The sequence below is a fragment of the Aulostomus chinensis genome, chromosome 16, assembly GCF_037954235.1.
Source record: "Aulostomus chinensis isolate RoL2024-O1b breed Wild chromosome 16, RoL_Achi_v1.0, whole genome shotgun sequence".
In the NCBI taxonomy this organism is placed as follows: domain Eukaryota; kingdom Metazoa; phylum Chordata; class Actinopteri; order Syngnathiformes; family Aulostomidae; genus Aulostomus; species Aulostomus chinensis.
The window spans coordinates 1,062,903-1,070,545 of record NC_141335.1 but is presented as its reverse complement, the minus strand read 5'-3'; the positions used below and the strand labels follow the sequence as shown (position 1 = coordinate 1,070,545).

General features: G+C 50.7%; 1 long non-coding RNA gene across 1 annotated transcript; it reads left to right on the top strand.

Annotated features, from left to right (window-relative positions):
- The first annotated feature begins 524 nt into the window (after positions 1-524).
- Positions 525-2,450, top strand: LOC147247078 (uncharacterized). The gene is made up of 4 exons (XR_015109510.1): positions 525-567; positions 942-1,039; positions 1,409-1,590; positions 1,697-2,450. It is a non-coding gene; the product is annotated as an uncharacterized LOC147247078 (long non-coding RNA).
- The last annotated feature ends 5,193 nt before the right edge of the window (positions 2,451-7,643 follow it).

Below are 7,643 nucleotides of genomic sequence, written 5' to 3'. Positions count from 1 at the left end.
AGGACACCGTAGAAAGCTGCAGCGAGGACAAAACAGCAATAATCTATCTGCCGTTGTTCTGGTGGAGGCTGGGGGTAATGAGCCGGGGGTGGAGCCCCATCTCAGGGCGATGGACAATTAACCAGGAGATTCGTCCCAGACCTGCTTCACTCTCCTTCCGTCTGGAGACTCCAGCCTGGGAGTGTTGGGAGGAGTTCTGCTCTGGAGCTGCGAAGGCGGACATTGGGAGGTGTCTCAAGACCATACAGATTAACGTTTGCACCAAATGTGGACATGCCGACCACGTCTGGTGAACAGAGACGTTGGATTTTTTAAACTGTTATTGTTCTCTCTCGCATTTCTGCAGCAGCAAAGACTCTGAGTAGTGCACAAACACTCTTCAGTGAGAAAATCTTCATCAGGAGCCAAACCTGGATCTTGACTGGGGGGACGTCAAACTCCCCTGCTGGTGGACGCATGAATGAATGAGAGGACTAGAGGTCAACATCCTGCAAGGTCACAGGAGACTGTTATGGGGAGCAAACCTGCGACCCCTCTAATGTCTCGGCCACTCCGCCCCGGCTAACGGTACACGAGCATTAAATATTATTACATGACATTTAGTACAAGATTTTGTGGGGGATAATTAAGTACGACGAGTCCATAAACATGAAGCGTCATGGCTGCCTGGGGACGCACGGTGAGCGTTTTACAGCCCTGCTGACCAGAGCCATGTCCCGCCATTTAATTAATCAAGTGATGTAAGATGAAAGTTAGTGCTCGTGTCACAGCTCACCAACCTGGCATGCATCACAATGACGGACCCTTCGCTTTTATGAGATGAGAAAACAACGTGCAAAGCAACAGTTAAGAATGAAAGAGATGGATGAAGAGGAAGGGCAGGAGGAAGAGGATAAAATGCCTCTTTCTTCTTCTGTCTTCCTTCAAATGTTGGTGAAAAGTCGAGAGGCAGAAGCGCCCAGCACGGATCCCTCCGCCGCCGCCACCACCACCAGCAGCCTGCTGCCGAACTCAAGTTGCTCATCTGAAAAGGTCAAAGGTGAGTTTCTTCCTCCAGAGGCCCATTTAGACGTCAATGTAGATGTCAGGATGTAGTTCACATCAGCATGAGAATGAGGTCGTAACAGCATCGTCAGCGTGATAATAAAGGAGCGCCACCATTAGCTAATTAACCGCTCTTTCCAGTGTGAGTTAAGAGACGTCGACGGCGGCCAGCAACAAAGCAAGAACGCAGATTTATCTCAATACCGCGTTCATGAGTTTCAGTCCTCCAACAATCACGGATGTTCAGTTGTGGTTTAATGGGGGAACAGCTTTCTTCATATGAAAACCTTGTGTAAATGTGGCCGTCCTAAAGTCTGAATCTTCTCAGTCTTAACCACCTTTGTCTCATTCCCCAACTGGGAAGACCACGTCCTCACAGGAGTAGATCTGGACCACAGGGCCTGGTAACCACAGCGATGTTGCTGGGCGCAGAGAATCAAACCGCCAGCGTGACGTCACTGAGAGGTCGTCTCAGGCCACTCCCTCCTCCCAACTAAGGACCTGGAGCTGCAGCAGAGATGATGATGCCACCAGCACACAGCAGAGGTGAGGGCAACGCTGGAGTGACTAAACCTGGAGCAGCTAATCCAGCACGTAATGGCCCATTTTCATAAACATGCCGACTCTGTGCTTTTATGTAATTTTCTCTCAGAGGGAGAGAGAGAAACCATCAGCCCCCCATCATCTTCTCCTGATGCTCCACTCCACAGACACCACCCCCAGCAGGTGGAGGGCCTTGAGGGAACCGTGGCTACAGAATATCTTTATGTGTCTGAGGACGGATCTTTGCGTCATTGGGTGTTTGTTTTCAGAAGTTGAAGTTTATGAGCAGAACTCAAAGCATTCATGAGCTTTTCTGTACCGTCAGTCCTCCTGGGCTCAGGCGACACCCCCGGGACCAAGTCTGGAGGAGGTCGCTATATACTGTATGTCATATACATCGTATGCTACCATGTATTTGATGTATACTATATACAGTATATAGTATACATCAAATACATGTGAGTTAGTAAACAGAGGTTTTTGGGCCGTTCAGCAGCTGTTAGCCGTCAGTCTCCGTTAGCTTCGAGCTAAATGTTGTGGCTGGTTCTTCCTACATTCTGGAGTCCCTGAGAAGTGATGAAGGAGGAAAAAAACATCTCAGTAAGTTCAAGACTCCTGTTAGTGAGTACTCGGAGGGTTAGATACAGATTTTACTGCCGTGTTGTCATCCTAGCTTCCTCATCAGGCTGCCACTTCCCTGTAGTCTGACTGATTTCTCCCGCCCCGCCAGTCAGAGCTCCCCCAGTTCCCATTTGCTTGTGAACACACTGCACAATTATAATGTGATAATGTTCTATTCCCTCTGTTGGACTGTGCCCATGAATGTCAGCCAACGGCTGCATGTGAAATCTGTCCCTCAGTTTTAGGACAACAGAACCCAGTCAGCATTGGGGGGGGGGGGGGGGGGGGGGTTTGAATAAACCTTAATAAAAGAACAACTCTTTCTTTCCAGTGGAAGGTTCTAAAGAAAGAAAATCTGGATTCTACAATTTCAAAAGACAGTAGAGCAGCTGGTTAAAAGAAGGCCGAGTGAATGCAGGCAGCAGAACAGACAGGAAATGTCCAGCGCTCTCCTGTCAGCGCAGCAGGAGGCGCCACTCCTGACCAGGCGTGTTTTCCAGCCTAACTGGCAGCACAATGGCCCAGCACCAGCACCGTGTATTTCTGTTTTTGTGCATAGCTCATCCATCATGTTAAGAGGCTATTTCTATAGATCCGGCCGAGCGGTGGCACCATGTCTAACCCTAATCACCCTCCGTCTCTGGCTGTCTGTCTCCAGCTGTCCCTCTCCTCTCTCGTCCTCCACTTCCCTCTCAAATAATGGCAGCAGTACAATGCCTGTGTGGGTCAGAATTACCCCAACACCCATTACCTTCCCAGAGACCTCCTAACCAAGCCTCTCAGTAGCACCGAAGCAGCTGCAGCAAATTCGCTCCACATACAGGCCCAGTCGTCAGACGTGCTTTATTACAAACGCCAAACACTCATTAGACGAACGCGTGGTCATTGAGCATGTGGTCAGACGTTATTAATCTCAGTGGAGCTCTAAAAAGGCTTTTACAGGAAGCTAAAGACTGTCAGCTGCCAGTTTTCAGAGGCTCCATCCTTATCTTGACCAGCGAGGTGATGAATGAGCGAAGGCCACAGACTCCTGCTCTCACCAAGCATCAAACCACCAATATCCTCAATACTGGGTCAAACGAACAGTCTGCCGGTGGTCTGTGTGTGCTGGTTGTTCAGAGGAGAGAAAAGACCCTGAAGAAGGAACCTGACATGGACAGATTAAGGATCATCCAGCACGGGAACGAGCCCCACTGCTAGCGCTCGTAGCAGCTAAGCTAACTAGCAGTCAGCTCTGGCTGGAGCTCAATGTGAGGGGCAGCAAGAATATTACCTCAGGCCTTTTCATGTTCAGTGACACCTGGGACAGCGGTCCAGTAGGACCAGAACCAGAATCATCACCAAGGGGTGATCTTATGATGGAAAGATTTCATTTATTTTTGATTATTAAACGTGATTTTTCAGTATTTTAATTCTTGAGTTTAATTAAAAAGTGATACGCGTGGACACAGGTTTTAGCATCTGACACCCCCCCCTCTGGCTTGTGTTCAAGGACACCCCCACGTGATGGGATAGATAAGACACTGCAGGGTCACGGGGTCAAGGCTGGCTCGGCTGCGTCTGAGAATAATGTCAACGCTGGAACCATCCAGGTTCTAATGTGTTCCGACCTGTTTGGGTTCTGCCTTCACCTCCTTTTTGTAGACTTGATCTTTTTGCTTCACCTGCCAGAACAAAAGTCAAAGCTGTGATTCAGCAAAGTGTTAAGAACAGAGACTCTAACACCTCAGATGTTCCCTCCCAGCCCCTACAGGCCCGGACTTTAGGCCCCCGCCAGGGTGAAGCTGTGCGTGCTCCCTGGTACCAGGCCTCCTGGTATCACTGTCACCTTTGACCTGAAGATATAATCTGGAACACGTCATTCAAAGCTAAATTGTATGATTCTATTCTAACAGTGACGAAGAGCTGCTGCTGCTTGAGGAGACTTGAATGTGTCTGGACCTTCGGCTCTTTTCAGTTTCAGCTGACTCATGCAGGCAGGTGAGGCGGTGCTGCTGCGCCGCCGCCAGAACCTCGTTCTGATGGCTCCCAATTCTGTTTACACACTGGTTTCTCACCCTTTCCCTCCCTCCTTCTCCCTCCCTCCTGGGCTCCCCGGCAGTTCTCTCTCTGACTGTGGGACTGTGGGTGTTTAGCTCCAACATCTCTCCACTCCTACATTTCATACCAACGTCAACATCGGATAGAAATGAGCTGTGAAGCTCTGAAAGGCCAGTCAGTTAAAGTAAACAGGGAGCTGCTCTCGTCTCTCGTCTCTCGTCTCTCGTCCTCCTCCGCCGTCTCCACCTCGCTGTTGTTTACACTGAACTTTGCACAACTAAGACGTTTGTTTTCTTAGTTTTAAATCACAAATGAATGGAGAAGGATGAACTGTTGCTTTTCTCATTTCCATCCATCCATCATCCATCCATCCATCCATCATCCATCCATCCATCATTCATCATCCATCCATCCATCATCCATCCATCCATCATTCATCATCCATCCATCCATCATCCATCCATCCATCATCCATCCATCCATCCATCATCCATCCATCCATCATTCATCATCCATCCATCCATTATCATCCATCCATTCATCCATCCATCCATCACCCATCCCTCCCTCCCTCCATGTTCCCCCTCTTCTCCTGTTCAGGGTGGTGGGGGTGGAGCCTATCCCAGCAGCCTTCCCCCTGGACAGGTCACCAGTCCATGGCAGGGCCAACACATAGAGACAGACAACCATTGGCTCTCCCAGCCACGCCTACGGTCAATTTAGAGTCTGGATTAACCTGGTCCCTCTTGATGTCTTTGGACTGTGGAGGAAGCTGGAGTACCAGAGAGAACCCAGCAGGAACAGGGAGAACATGGAGACTCACCCAGAAAGACCCCGTGCTGCAGCCGGGGCTCCACCCACAACCTTCTTGCTGGGGGGCCACAGTGAGGACCACTGCTCCACCCACAACCTTCTTGCTGGGGGGCCACAGGGAGGACCACTGCTCCACCCACAACCTTCTTGCTGGGGGGCCACAGGGAGGACCACTGCTCCACCGGGCCGCCATGCTTTTCTCATTTCTCATCACTAAATCCCTGATAATCCAATAATAATAATCTAGTAATGACAATAATCTATTTAGATATGTTGACATGTATTGTAGTCTGAAAAAGCCTGATTTACACAACTCCGTTCATGGACTTCTGGTATTTCGGGTTATTTGGCATCATCCCATCAGGTGTTGGTGCTGCGTCAGCTCCGTCAGAGACGAGCTTTCATTCCCGAGGCCGCCGTGCTCCGACCCACTCCTCCTCTGCCATGATGGTGGAGGCGGGTCTGGAGTCTGGACCAATGGGAGCGAATGTTGTTCTGCGCTCCAAAAATCACTTTTTCACAGCTGCACACGAGCAGAGAAATCAGATTAAAACATGAGCTGAATCAAAAGCAGGTGTGTTCGTCAGATTATTCACAATCCCACGAAGACCTGCATCAGACTGATGTTTGGTGACATGAATAATACTTCCACCACATGTGCTTGTCAGTGACCTTTGACTTTCCAGTGTTTTTCAGTTCATCCTACTGAGCCTGAAAATGATCTGTAGCTGAAGAAATTCATCCCAGCCGTGCTACGTTTGTCATACGGTCGCGTGTGCGTGCGTGGACGGACGAGTCGACAGGTGTAACTGAGATCACGGCACCAACCTGCAGCTGCGTGTTTCTTGTCTCTGAAACAAAAGAATCTTCAGCTGCAGCTCTGGCGAGCGTGACGCTGCAGGTCTGAGACAGCAGGAAGTCGTCTCTTCCGCAGCTCTGCCGGCTGACTCGCCGTAGCTGTCGGCAGGAAGTCGGCGTGTCATTCGGCCTCTCAGGATGGCAACTGCTTTTCTCGTGGTTCTGCAGCTCAGCAGATATTCTGGATATTTTGAGTGTTTGCTGCTGTCAAAGATTTAGCTTCATAATTCCACGAGCTGCCTCTTTGTTTTCATTTCAGTAAGATGAGCTAAAGTAGCCTGCAGTATATGACACAGGCTCATAAAAAGAAATGATACAATACCATAAAAGTTTATTGGGTCATTTTGCAGGAATGGAAAATCGTTGTTTTGTACGGCAAAAGATACGGCTACTTAGAGGAGCTACACTCTGACATAAATTTAGAGAGAAGAGAGCGAGCCGTCCTGCGTGTGAGCTGCTCGGCAGCGGCGTGACTTCATTTCTCACCTCGTCTGTTGCCTTCGCCGTGTTCCTGTGTGTCACTGAGGGTCAGTGAGAGTTGCAGAGGAGCTGCAGCAGCAGCAGCAGTGCAGCCACCATGGAGGGGTGATCTCCTCGTCATTAGGCCTCGAGGGAGGGAGGGACCAGCGTCCAAGTGTGAGTTTTACCAGCGGAGGGACGTGATGTGGGACGATGGCTGGTTGTGGTAGAAGCTGCAGGCCCCGCTTAGAGGAGAGAACCACAATCTAGACCTGAGGCGAGGGTACGGACGCACATCCAGGTCTCTGGAGGCGAGTGTTCATGTGGAGGTTCAGGCTCTTCTGAAAGGGTTCTAGTGCTGGGCGGCTTGAGAACAGCCGGGTGTCCTGGTGCAGCGTCAGCGGTCACAAAGAATCCTTCAGCCGGGGAAGCAGGTCAGTCGCTCTGTTCATGGTGTTTCCTCTACGTAACGGGTAGGAGAGAGAATGATGTCATAAACGTCCAAACCGTTCAGGGGAATAAATATGAGAAATACAAAATCAGACTCATGGATTTGGAAGATTCATAAACTGTCCAGCTGGTGACCCGTCCAGGGTGAACCCCACCTCTCACCCGAAAAGCTGCTGGGATAGGCTCCACCCCCTGCGACCCTGAACAGGATAAGAGATAGAAAATGGATGAATGGAGGGATGGATAGAGGATTGGAGGGAGGGATTGATGGAGGGAGGGATGGATAGAGGGTTGGAGGGAGGGATTGATGGAGGGAGGGATGGATAGAGGGTTGGAGGGAGGGATGGATGGAGGGAGGGATGGATAGAGGGTTGGAGGGAGGGATGGATGGAGGGAGGGATAGAGGGTAGGAGGGAGGGAGGGATGGATGGAGGAATGGATAGAGGGTTGGAGGGAGGGATGGATAGAGGGTTGGAGGGAGGGCGGGATGGAGGGATGGATAGAGGGTAGGAGGGAGGGAGGGATGGATGGAGGAATGGATAGAGGGTTGGAGGGAGGGAGGGATGGATAGAGGGTTGGAGGGATGGATGGAGGGAGGGATGGATAGAGGGTTGGAGGGATGGATGGAGGGAGGGAGGGATGGATAGAGGGTTGGAGGGAGGGATGGATGGAGGGAGGGATGGATAGAGGGTTGGAGGGAGGGATGGATGGAGGGAGGGGATAGAGGGTAGGAGGGAGGGAGGGATGGATGGAGGAATGGATAGAGGGTTGGAGGGAGGGATGGATAGAGGGTTGGAGGGAGGGCGGGATGGAGG